This window comes from Scyliorhinus canicula, chromosome 22 (genome assembly GCF_902713615.1).
Source record: "Scyliorhinus canicula chromosome 22, sScyCan1.1, whole genome shotgun sequence".
Classification (NCBI taxonomy): Eukaryota; Metazoa; Chordata; class Chondrichthyes; order Carcharhiniformes; family Scyliorhinidae; genus Scyliorhinus; species Scyliorhinus canicula.
In genome coordinates, this window is record NC_052167.1 from 14,793,550 (window position 1) to 14,807,257 (window position 13,708).

At 40.7% G+C, this 13,708-nt stretch overlaps 1 protein-coding gene and 1 long non-coding RNA gene across 4 annotated transcripts in view; one reads left to right on the forward strand and one right to left on the reverse strand.

Annotated features, from left to right (window-relative positions):
* The window catches only part of LOC119956195, a 31,734-nt gene extending 30,085 nt beyond the window's left edge, over nt 1-1,649 (forward strand). The window contains exon 3 of the long non-coding RNA XR_005458603.1: nt 1,493-1,649. This is a non-coding gene — a long non-coding RNA (uncharacterized LOC119956195). The remainder of the gene's footprint in view (nt 1-1,492) is intronic.
* The window catches only part of lrmda (leucine rich melanocyte differentiation associated), a 1,080,961-nt gene that overhangs the window by 938,322 nt on the left and 128,931 nt on the right, over nt 1-13,708 (reverse strand). The window lies entirely within an intron of this gene.

Consider the following 13,708-nt stretch of genomic DNA (forward strand, 5'->3'; position numbering starts at 1 on the left):
GAGAGAAAGAAATGGTAAAAGACAGTTAAAATGAAATGGGTTGAAAACAAATGGGTCGAGGTGGAGTAGAGCTAATCATCTGAAGTTGTTGAATTCGATGTTGAGACCGGAAGGCTGTAGTGTGCCTAACCGGAAGATGAGATGTTGTTCCTCCAGTTTGCGTTGAGCTTCACTGGAACATTGCAGCAGGCCAAGGACAGACATGTGGGCATGGGAGCAGGGTGTTGTATTAAAAGGCAAGTAACGGGAAGGTCAGGATCCTGAATGCACACAGACCCAAGGTGCAAAGCGATCACCTAGGCTCGTTTTGTCTCTCCAATTGGCTCCACATTGGGAGCAGCGAATGCAATAGACCAGATTGAAAGAGGTGCAAGTGAAACGCTCCTGAACCTGGAATGAATGTTTTGGGCCTGGGATGGAAGAGGTAAGGGGCAGGTGTTACTCCTTCTGTGATTACATGGGTAGGTGCCATGAGTGATGGGAGAGGAGTTGGATATGGCGGAGGAGTAGATTAGATTATCTCGGAGGTAACGACTCTGTGGAATGCTGATAAAAGGAGTGAAGGGAAGATGTGTTTGGTGGTGGCATCACGCTGGAGGAGGAGTTGGGTATGGTGGAGGAGTGGACTAGATTATCTCAGAGGGAACAGCTCTGCGGAATGCTGATAGAGGGAGTGAAGGGAAGATGTGGTTGGTGGTGGCATCTCGCTGGAGTTGGCGAAAATGGTGGAGGATTATACTTTGCATATGGAGGCTGGTGGGGTGAAATGCGAGAACGAGGGTGACTCTATCCTTGTTCTGGGAGGGAGGGGAGGGGTGAGGGTAGTGGCGCAGGAGATGGACCGCACACTGTTGTGGGCCCTGTAAACAACTGTAGGTGGGAAATCGCGGTTGAGGAAGAAGGAACATATTTTCGAAGCACCATTTTGGAAAGTGGCACCATCGGAACAAATGCGACAGAGGCGAAGGAGCTGAGAGAAAGGGATGAAGTCCTTACAGGGCGTAGGATGCAAAGAGCTGTAGTCCAGATAGTTATGGGAGTCAGTGGGCTTGTAGTGGATATTAGTAGCTAGTCTATTGCCGCAAATTGAGACAGAAAGATCAAGGAAGGGAAGTGTCAGAGACATAAATAGGGTGCTCTTTCCAAGGGCCGGTACAAATTCGATAAGCCAAACTGCCTGCTTCTGCACTGTAAATTCTATGATTCGTGGGCAATTGTAGTTTACTGAGTGTGAATTAGCTACGAGAAGGTTTATAAAAGAAAAAAGCTAAACCTTAGCAGATTGTTCTCCGGCTGCAGCTTTCAAAAGATCCAAAACCATCTCTCCAATCTTGGCTCAAAAACTACATCCCATTTCCCATCATATCCGTCTTCACTTGGGCTTAACTCTCCAGGGTAAACTGTGCAGGAGAGGAAACAAGCCACTGAGAAGAGATGTAAAGAAATTCCTTTTTTCCATGTCCAAACCGTAGATTTTCTGGTTTATTTCCAGGGGAAGAAATATGGTGAGGCATTTCTGAGGATTCCTAATATGTTCCATGCCTCAAAGATGCTCTTCTCATTAATCAGGAGGATGGCTTTGCATGACAAGGGACATGAACTGGAAGCATGCCATGAACTTTTACAGACCAGATTTAGCCTCCATTGTTACTCGCATTAAAAACTTTAGACTCTGCAACCTTGTACTGTAATTTTGGTGTACACCATCAAAATATGTTAATCTTATTTATCTATGAACCTAACGATACATATGGGAACCCATGCATTTAATGGTCTGTTGTCACTGTTGGCAAGATAAATGACAACGGTCAAAACTGACAGTATTCCAAAAAATGTGCCAGTGGACCATTTATCAAGTGCTGTGCATTCACTGCTAAATTTGTCAGAAAAAAATCTCTTAGATCTAAGAGATCCCCAGTAATCAAGTTATATTAAATAAACCGTGTATATTAAATAAACCTACATGCAGATTGGTATTCATAGTTGAAGATAGCATTTGGAACATAAAAAAATATTAAAAATTACACCATTCAGAGTACAAAATATAGCTCTATATATAGTTTCATATTTTATGTCAGAAATATCCGTCTACTCTTAAAATCTGTCTACTTCAGTTAAACTTTGCATTTCACAGTTCATCTAAAGTATATACTCAGTAAACCTGGTCATTTAGAATTGTTGATCATTACAAATATATTTTTCAAAATTAAGTTACAATACACACTGAACAGGTATTTCCATGAACCAGATGTGAATAATATAGACGTTAGTGGAAATGTAACATACTGAAGTAGCAGAGTTTCAAATTTTAAAAACATAATATCAAACAAATTCAACAACCAAACCGATATATTGAATTAGGTTAACTTTTATGAGTGATAATTAAACTCAGAACTGAAAGTATCACCACTGGCATGTTTCTTAAAATGACTCCATATATTTTTATCTACTTCTGACCATATATGACAGCTGACACCAAATAACACAAAAGGCAGAAATGGTTTCTCTCTCATATCTGACTAGACCCTGTTTAAAGCCAGTCAAACATCACAAGCTGTTTTTTAGACTGTTGGTTCTTTGTTAATGTATTTTTAAATGTAATACAGAAAAACTTGAAGGCAGTAAATCTCCTCGTCAGTAATACGCGATTAGTCTTGGAACGTAAAATGTATACCCCAGTTATAAAAAGAAATGGCATTGCTGCTGATTTTCCACGTCATAAATTTAATTTGCACAACTACTTCAGTCAAAAATGATTCCTGAAGTGTAATTTGTTTCTCAAACACGACCTCAAAATAAAATAGAGTATCTTGGAACTGTACATGTTCCAAGAAACCATTATGCCACTTCTTCAACCATAAATCAAAATCTCTAATTATACATTTTTAAGCAGCATATTATAAAACTTTAACTGCTGCTTTCCCTTCCAAAAAGACAGAAGCCAACTAATGAATCCAACAACAAGTAGCAATCTAAAATATTGCATTTATGAAAATGCAAAAGGGGTAATTTTAACTGATATTCAAGTACACACATACTAAATATTTAATATTCCATTATTTTGCTTTTGAAATGTAAATGATACTGAAACAGGCTTGCTGCCAGTACTGTGGAATGTGAAACACATATGTGGAGTGATTGAACAGCAGCAGAAATTTCAGCAGACCATTTGGGCCTAGAGAAATGTGTTACAACAAATTCCAGATCAGATCTACATGTTTAAGTTGTATTTACCCACTCTTTTCCCATGTCCTTAATATTTTTCCTCTAATTCCCTCATAAATGCTTTGGTTGACTCAATCAGCAACTGTAGTAATTCCATATACAAACATAGGAACAGAAGTAGATAATTTAACTCTTATGCCCATTCAATGAGATCATGGTGTATCTGCAATCGAACTCCATAGAACATAGAACATAGAACAGTACAGCACAGAATAGGCCCTTCGGCCCTCAATGTTGTGCCGAGCCAGTAACCCAACAACCCCCCCTTAACCTTACTTTTATTAGGCCACTACTGTAACCACCTTTCTCCCATATGCTCAATATCTTTGGTTAACAAAAATAATCAATCTCAGAATTAACTGATCTACTCTCTATTGCTATTTGCCAAAAAGAGTCCCAAACCGGAGAGAGAGAGAGGGAACGAGAGAGAGAAAGAGAGAGAGAGGGAACGACAGAGAGAGAGAGGGAACGACAGAGAGAGAGGGAACAAGAGAGAGAGAGAGGGAGAGGGAGAGAGAGAGAGAGAGAGGGGACGGGACCGAGAGAGCAGGAGTGTGATGGGGAGAGAGGGAGATGTGGAGAGAGGAGGGAGCGAGAGTATGAGAAGGATGGGAGAGGGGGGAAGATAGAGAAAGAGAGGTGAGAGAGAGAAGGGGAAGAGAGAGAGGGGGAAGAGGGATAAGACAGAGAGGGAGAAGAGAGATTGGGGGAGGAACAGAGATTGGGGGAGGAAGAGAGGGGAATGGAGAGAGGGGGTGGGGGGAGGGAGGAGAGAGAGGAGGGAGAGTGGGGGAAGAGAGAGTGGGGGAGAGACAAGGGGAGGGGGAGAGAGAAAGAGAGAGAAAGGGGAGAGAGATGAATTTTACACTAGATTTACACTGGGGGCAGCACGGTAGCACAGTGGGTAACACTGTTGCTTCACAGCGCCAGGATCCCAGTTTCGATTCCTGGCTTGAGTCACTGTCTGTGTGGAGTTTGCATGTTCTCCCCGTGTCGGCGTGGGTTTCCCCGGGTTCACCGGTATCCTCCCACAAGACCTGAAAGATATGCAGTTAGGTAATTTGGATACTCTGAATTCTCTCTCAGTGTACCCAAACAAGCTCCGGAATGTGGCGACTAGGGGCTTTTCACAATATCGTCATTGTGGTGTTAATGTAAGCCTACTTGTGACAATAAAGATGACTTTACTTGAGATTTTCAAAGAAAAATGTCATCATATCAGGGAGGATAAACATCAGAGAAGTTCTTCCAGCTTCTGAACTGAAAATGAAATGACAACCCAGCCTTACTGGAGAAACATTCTAGATGGAATCAGATAGGGCTATCGGCAAATCCCAGCATTTTGAGCCAGTTCATTGGCTGCCAGCCAAGCCAGTCAATCTGAATTATCACTGATGTCAGTCAAATCGTTTGGAATCTGCTCGATTAAATTAAAGGCAGAACAGCCCTCTGGAATCTGCTTGTTTGAATTAAAGGCTGCTTGATGCAGGATTCTTTCTTAAAGTCACAGGTCACTATTTCTGTCTGAGTTAAAGATACAGGTTGTGTCCTTTAAGATAGGGTTAGTCTCTTATCATGTGACTTGTAGCACATTGGGCTGTGGTTGTGAGGTGAGAAGGGTTTCAGTTTCAGTTTGGTTGCTTTAGACTGCAAAAGGAAGAAGTGTTTTCCCTGTTTTCATTTTTTAAAAGCTGTTACACTGCAAAGCACATTGGGTGTGGCTAACTGCCTTGGTAATTTTAAACGTACAGTTATTTTCCAGGAGGAGTTTGAAACTACTGATTGAAACTGGATCAGAATCTCAGGAAAAAGACCAATCCCATTCAAGTGAGAATACAGTGTGCTGGGCCATGCCCTTGAAAAGGGGCTTTGATTTAATAGGATTTTGTTATTGAATTGGAACAGCTGAGGGGGGATTCATTAAGTGTTATCCATAGATTACTGTCGCTGTGTGGCGTCTTTATGTTTGTAATTGATAAAACATTCTTGCTCTGTTTATATATATATATATATATATATATATATATGTTAACTACATTCTTATAATAAACCTTGTTTTGATTAAAGTGTCGAGGAAGTCTGATGAATCATACATGCAGTGAAGGTTTTTGTGCTCATCCTAGCCAAATTCAACATAAAGGTTGTAGGTCAGGTGAACTTCACAATACCATTTGGAGTTTCTAAGCCCTGGCCCATAACAAAATTGGGGGCTCAGCCGGGATAAAAGTCTATCTTTTGTGATTGGGTTGGCTTAGTGAATTATAGTGAATTCGCTTTTCAAGTGTTGTATTCAAGTTTAAATAGGGAATGTGTTGTGGACAATGGCTCTTTCAGGGACTCAGAAATTTTGGGCGTAAAGAAAGTCACGCGCAATACCTTACAAATGGAGACTAAAACAAGGCTTTTACAATTGCAAAAACATTTCAGTTAACATTGCCTGACAAAGTACAGAAAGAAGAGGTAATTGCAGTGGAAGCTGAGCATTTACAATTGACCGAGACACAGTCAGAATCATTGGCAATGGCAAGAAGTCAATGATAGATAAAGCAGCTTGAACATGAAAAAGGATTAAAGCAGATTGAACATGTAAAAGGATCAAAGCAGCTCGAACATGAAAAGGAATTAAAACAGCTTGAATTCGAAAAGAGAGAAAAGGAGAGAGAGAAAAAGGATGAAGAAAGAATAACTCAGCAGACAAACGAAAAGAGTAAAGGAGGACCAAAAATAACAAGAAATGAAACTGCTTGAGGTACAGATCAGGGAAAAAGACAAAAATAGAGATTTTGAACTTCGGAAACTGGCAATAAAAAGTGAACGCCAGATAAAATTGTTGGAGATAATGAGGATAATGAGAACGAGCAAGAGCTTCATAGTCGAAGGCTTGGTGGGGATCTATTTAAATATGTCCAAGCATTGTCAATATTTGATGAGAAGGATGTAGAAGCCTTTTTCATTTCATTTGAGAAGGTGGCTAAACAAATGAAATGGCCACAGGACATGTGGGTATTAATGATTCAAACAAAGTTTCTAGGTAGATGTAATGAAGTGTTTGCATCACTATCAGGGGAGGTATCTAGCACGTATGAGGAGGTAAAAAAAAACATATAAACTAGTGTCTGAAGCCTACAAAGGTTTAGAAATTTAAGGAAAAAACCTGGTCAAACACACATAATGTTCAAAAGGATCAGAGTAATTTTGATTGGTGGATAAGGGCTTTGAAAATAGACCAAACGTATGAAACTCTTAGAGAAATTATAATTTTGGAAGTGTTTAAAAATTCAATTCCTGATGTAGTGAGAACTCATGTGGAAGAGCAAAGGGTAAAAACTGCGAGATTAGCAGCATAAATGTCAGATGATTATGAATTAGTTCATAAATCAAAATTTGGTTTCCGATATCAGTTTCAGCCTGTGAAGGATAGAAACTGGCGAAAAGAAAAATATTCAGGTGGTAAAAGTAAGGGAGATGGGAGATAATAAGGATAGCGCACCCCAGATTAAAAAAGAAATCCAGGAAGGTGGAAGAGAAATGAAAAGTTTCAGATGTATTTACTGTAATAAACTAGGCCATGTAAAGTTACAGGGTTGGGTGTTTAAGAAAAGCACTGGCAAAGCTGATGTGGTAAAACAAGATAAGCCAGTGGGGTTTGTTAAAGTGGTAAAAAAAAGTCCAATTGAAGCAAAGGAGGTGGAAAATAATTTACAGCCTGATCAAGAGGTGATTGATAAGAAGATGCCAGATCTCTTCAAAGAATTTACTTGTGTGGGTAAAGTTTACTCATGTGTACCAGGAAGAGTAGGTAAGGAAGTCAAAATTTTAAGAAATAAGGGAGCTGGTCAATATTTGGTGGGAAGAGATGACGAGTTATATAGTTTGCGACGAATATTGCCCAAAAATGTGATAATAATTGGAACTCAGCATGAGAAAAGTGGTGTTCTGTTATATAAGGTGAGGTTGGAGAGTTCAGTGAAGAGTGGTGAAGTGGTAGTAGGAGTAATGGAGAAACTATCTTCTGCACCTGGGCAGGACTGGAACCGATGTCCTAGGGGGGGTGTTTTCTAGAGCTGTTGGGGAGGGTTTAAACTAATGTGGCAGGGGGATGGGAACCGATGCAGGAAGTTGGAAGGTAGTAAAACAGGGACAGAAGCAAAAGGAAGTAAGGGGAAAAGTGCAAGGCAGAGAAGACACAGTCAAAAATCTAAAAGGGCGACAGTACAAGGTACAGTGACTGAGGGGAGCTCAGTGAATAGGCCCAGTAATAACAAATGGAATAAAACTGGAGATGTTAAGATTCAAAACAGAGGTAAAAAAACCAACATAAGTGTACTTTACCTGAATGCTCGTAGTATTCGGAATAAAGTAAATGAGTTGATGGCACAAATCATCGTAAATGACTATGATTTAGTGGCCATTACTGAAACATGGTTAAAGGATGGTCACGACTGGGAGTTAAATATCCGAGGGTATCAAACTATTCGGAAGGACAGAGTGGATGGTAAGGGAGGTGGTGTTGCTCTGTTATTTAAGGATGACATCCGGGCAATAGTAAGGGATGACATCGGTGCTATGGAGGATAAGGTTGAATCCATTTGGGTGGAAATCAGGAATAGTAAGGCGAAAAAGTCACTGATAGGAGTGGTCTATCGGCCACCAAATAGTAACGATATGGTGGGGCAGGCAATAAACAAAGAAATAACTGATGCATGTAGAAATGGTACAGCAGTTATCATGGGGGATTTTAATCTACATGTCGATTGTTTTAACCAGGTTGGTCAAGGCAACCTTGAGGAGGAGTTTATAGAATGTATCCGCGATAGTTTCCTAGAACAGTATATAATGGAACCTACGAGGGAACAAGCGGTCCTAGATCTTGTCCTGTGTAATGAGACAGGATTGATTCATGATCTCATAGTTAGGGATCCTCTCGGAAGGAGCGATCACAATATGGTGGAATTTAAAATACAGATGGAGGATGAGAAAGTAAAATCAAATACTAGTGTTTCGTGTTTAAACAAAGGAGATTACAAGGGGATGAGAGAAGAACTAGCTAAGGTAGACTGGGAGCTAAGACTTTATGGCGGAACAGTTGAGGAACAGTGGAGAACCTTCCAAGCGATTTTTCACAGTGCTCAGCAAAGGTTTATACCAACAAAAAGGAAGGACGGAAGAAAGAGGGAAAATCGACCGTGGATATCTAAGTAAATAAGGGAGAGTATCAAATTGAAGGAAAAAGCATATAAAGTGGCAAAAATTGCTGGGAGATTAGAGGACTGGGAAATCTTTAGGGGGCAACAGAAAGCTACTAAAAAAGCTATAAAGAAGAGTAAGATAGAGTATGAGAGTAAACTTGCTCAGAATATAAAAACAGACAGTAAAATTTTTTAAAAAGATATCAGACAAAAAAGAGTGGCTAAGGTAAATATTAGTCCTTTAGAGGATGAGAAGGGAGTTTTAATAATGGGAAATGAGGAAATGGCTGAGGAACTGAACAGGTTTTTTGGGTCGGTCTTCACAGTGGAAGACACAAATAACATGCCAGCGACTGATAGAAATGAGGCTATGACAGGTGAGGACCTTGAGAGGATTGTTATCACTAAGGAGGGAGTGATGGGCAAGCTAATGGGGCTAAAGGTAGACAAGTCTCCTGGCCCTGATGGAATGCATCCCAGAGTGCTAAAAGAGATGGCTAGGGAAATTGCAGATGCACTAGTGATAATTTACCGAAATTCACTAGACTCTGGGGTGGTCCCGGTGGATTGGAAATTAGCAAACGTGATGCAACTGTTTAAAAAAGGAGGTAGGCAGAAAGCAGGAAATTATAGGCCAGTGAGCTTAACTTCGGTAGTAGGGAAGATGCTGGAATCTATCATCAAGGAAGAAATTGCGAGGCATCTGGATAGAAATTGTCCCATTGGGCGGACGCAGCATGGGTTCGTAAAGGGCAGGTCATGCCTAACTAATTTAGTGGAATTTTTTGAGGACATTACCAGTGCAGTAGATAACGGGGAGCCGATGGATGTGGTATATCTGGATTTCCAGAAAGCCTTTGACAAGGTGCCACACAAAAGGTTGCTGCATAAGATATAGATGCATGGCATTAAGGGTAAAGTAGTAGCATGGATAGAGGATTGGTTAATTAATAGAAAGCAAAGAGTTGGGATAAATGGGTGTTTCTCTGGTTGGCAATAGGTAGCTAGTGGTGTCCCTCAGGGATCCGTGTTGGGCCAACAATTGTTCACAATTTACATAGATGATTTGGAGTTGGGGACCAAGGGCAATGTGTCCAAGTTTGCAGATGACACTAAGATGAGTGGTAAAGCGAAAAGTGCAGAGGATACTGGAAGTCTGCAGAGGGATTTGGATAGGTTAAGTGAATGGGCTAGGGTCTGGCAGATGGAATACAATGTTGACAAATGTGTGGTTATCCATTTTGGTAGGAATAACAGCAAACGGGATTATTATTTAAACGATAAAATATTAAAGCATGCCGCTGTTCAGAGAGACTTGGGTGTGCTAGTGCATGAGTCACAGAAGGTTGGTTTACAAGTGCAACAGGTGATTAAGAAGGCAAATGGAACTTTGTCCTTCATTGCTAGAGGGATGGAGTTTAAGACTAGGGAGGTTATGTTGCAATTGTATAAGGTGTTAGTGCGGCCACACCTGGAGTATTGTGTTCAGTTTTGGTCTCCTTACTTGAGAAAGGACGTACTGGCGCTGGAGGGTGTGCAGAGGAGATTCACTAGGTTAATCCCAGAGCTGAAGGGGTTGGATTATGAGGAGAAGTTGAGTAGACTGGGACTGTACTCGTTGGAATTTAGAAGGATGAGGGGGGGATCTTATAGAAACATTTAAAATTATGAAGGGAATAGATAGGATAGATGCGGGTAGGTTGTTTCCACTGGCGGGTGACAGCAGAACTAGGGGACATAGCCTCAAAATAAGGGGAAGTAGATTTAGGACTGAGTTTAGGAGGAACTTCTTCACCCAAAGGGTTGTGAATCTATGGAATTCCTTGCCCAGTGAAGCAGTTGAGGCTCCTTCATTACATGTTTTTAAGGTAAAGATAGATAGTTTTTTGAAGAATAAAGGGATTAAGGGTTATGGTGTTCGGGCCGGAAAGTGGAGCTGAGTCCACAAAAGATCAGCCATGATCTAATTGAATGGCGGAGCAGGCTCGAGGGGCCAGATGGCCTACTCCTGCTCCTAGTTCTTATGTTCTTATGTTCTTATAAGCCAGTGGAAAATTAAACAACTGAATTGTTGAAAGACGAATATCCTGGGTGAAAGAGTGAAGATGAAGTGGAACTGCAATTATCAGCAACGGTTTTTGATCAGATGGTTGAAAAAGAACAAGAACAGATGGAGGATGAGGCTGATATTTTTAGTTCAGGAAAATTGGCGGAGTTACAACAGAAAGATGTAGAAATAAAACGGATGCATCAGAAAGCATACACAGAAGAGGAATCTGAGTGTATACCAGAATGTTATTACTTTAAAAAGATGTCTTAATGAGAAAATGGAGACCTTTACGTCTGCAGGCAGATGAAAAGTGGGCAGAAGTCATGAAGTGGCATTGTTGGTAGGATATAGAAAGAAGCTGTTGCGAGTAGCACAAGGTACCAGTGGGAGGTCATTTGGGAATAAGGAAAACTCAAGCTGAAATACAAAAACATTGGCCTGGATGGCATAAAGATGTAGTCACATTTTGTCAATCATGTCACACATGTCAAGTGATAGGGAAACCTCAAGTGGTGATAAAACCAGTGCCCTTTATGCCCAGTCCAGCATTTGAGGAACCTTTTACAAGGATCTTAATTATAGGGCTGGTTTAGTTCAGTGGGCTAGGCAGCTGGTTTGTGATGCAGAACAAGGCCAGCCGCGCGGGTTCAATTCCAGTACCAGCTAACCTTTACAGGCGCCGGAATGTGGCGACTAGTGGCTTTTCACAGTAACTTCATACTTGGGACACTAAACGGTTATTATTATTATTATTATTAATAATAATTGAATGCACAGGGCCACTTCCTAAAACGAAAAGTGAAAATCAATATATTTTGACTATAATGGATGTGTCTACTTGGTTTCCAAAGGCCATTCCATTATGCAATATTACAGCTTAAAAGATTGTGGAGGAGTTACTTAAATTGACTTAAAGTTACTTAAAGATATGGACTACTCACAGAAATACAATCGGATCAAGGAACAAATTTTACCTCAAGGTTATTCAAGGAGGTTATGGATATATTAGGAGTAAAACAATTTAAATCAACTGCATACCATCCAAAATTGCAGGGAGTGTTAGAATGGTGGCATCATACATTAAAGACAATATTGAGGGTATATTGTCAAGATTATCCAGAGGCTTGTGATAAAGGAATTCCATTCGTACTGTTTATAATGAGGGATGCACCTAATGAGTCAACAAAATCCAGTCCTTTTGAACTAATTTTTGGTCATGACACTAGAGGACCACTTAAATTGATTGAGGAGAAATTGGCCAGTGAGCAAACTGAAACAACATTATTGGATGACAAATTTTAGGGAACAGTTAAATCCAGGAGGTGAATTGGCTAGACAACATTTGAAAGTTGCACAGCATGTGATGAAACAGGAAGTAGACAAGAAAGCAAAAGTTTGCAGTTTTGCCAGTGGAGATAAAGTAATAGTATTGTTACCAGTGATAGGTGAACCTTTAAATGCATGGTTTTGTGGACCTTATCAAATGGGAAAGAAATTGAGTGAGGTGAATTATTTGGTAAGAACGAGAGCGTGTCATGTGAATATGCTTAAAAGGTATTTTGAAAGCGAAGGAGAGCAAAAGGAAGAGGTTTTAGTGATTCTAACTCAAAGTGAAGAACCAAATCCAGATGACTCTGAATTTGACATTCCTCAAATTAAATCGGATAACGAGGATGTTCTTAAAAATTAGGATAAATTATTGAGATACCTTCCAGAGGAAAAACAAACGGAGCTGAAAGAGTTATTAATATCACATGGGCATGTTTGTGGAAATAAGTTGGGAAGCATTAAAATGGTTATACATGATGTAGATGTGGGAAATGCTGTTCCAATTAAACAACATCCATATAGACTTAACACTCTAAATTTGGCACAGATACAAACAGAAATTGAAAGTAGGCTTGACAATGGCATAATTGAAGTGGGTTGCAATGAGTGGAGCTCACCCATAATGATGGCATCAAAACCGGATGGTACTCAACAATTGTGTGTGGATTATAGAACGGTTAATGCAGTTACAGAAACAGACTCTTATCCTGTTGGAGGACTGCATTGAGAAGGTGGGAGAATCAGCTTTTATCTCCAAACTGTTCAAAGGTTACTGGCAGGTACCTTTATCCGAAAGACAAAGGAGATTTCAGCTTTTGTGACACCAAACGGTATATACCAATTCAAAGTTATGCCATTTGGCATGAAAAACACCCCAGCCACATTTCAACGGTTAACTAAAAGTCATTACAGGATTACCCAATTGTGTGATGTACATAATAATCTTTATTGTCACAAATAGCCTTACATTAACACTGCAATGAAGTTACTGTGAACAGCCCCATAGACTATCTGGTTATTTTTAGACAGATATGGAAAAAACATTTGAAGCATCTGATGGAGTTATTTGATCGACTTCAGGAGGCGGGTTTGGTGGTAAACCTAGCCAAAAGCGAGTTTGGAAAAGCCCAAGTCACATTCATTGGCCATACAATTGACATGGACAAATGGTCCCACAGGGTGTGAAAACAAAAATTTAGTGGAGTTCCCAATACCCTCGGCATGAAGGGAAATATTGGGATTTCTTGGCAGGAGTGGTTTTTACCATAAATTTGTGCCGAATTTTAGCACCGTGGTTACTCCACCGACGGCCTTGCTGAAGAAGCGCAGCAAATTTCAGTGGCCAGCAGAGTGCCAACTGGTATTTGACGGCCTGAAGGCTGTTAACCACTGCTCCTGTGATGGCCACCCCAAATTACACAAAACCATTCAAGATGGCTATTGATGCGAGTGATGTGGGTGTAGCTGCCGTGCTCTTGCAAGAAGACGATGAGGGAATAGAGCGGCCTCTTGGGCATTTTTCCAAAAAATGACATGATCACCAGAAGAAGTATTCAACAAATGATAAGGAGACTTTGAGCTTGGTGCTGGCTTTGCAACATTTTAACATTGATGTTACCAGCAATTTGTCCGAAACAACTATATACAGTAGTCCCCCGTTATACCGCGCTCCGCAATACCGCGGTTCGCGATATACCGCAGGGGGGCTTATGGACCCCAACTGTCAGTTGTGTCAATTTCAGCGGCCGGCTGATTGTTTCAGTGAGAGAGCAGCTTCCCTCTCCGGCCGCTGAAATTGACACTGCCCGCTGCTCTCTCCCTCCAATCAGAAACATTAAAACTTAAAAGTTGGATTGGAGGCAGAGAGCAGCAGGCAGTGTCAATTTCAGCGGCTGGCTGATTGTTTCAGTGAGAG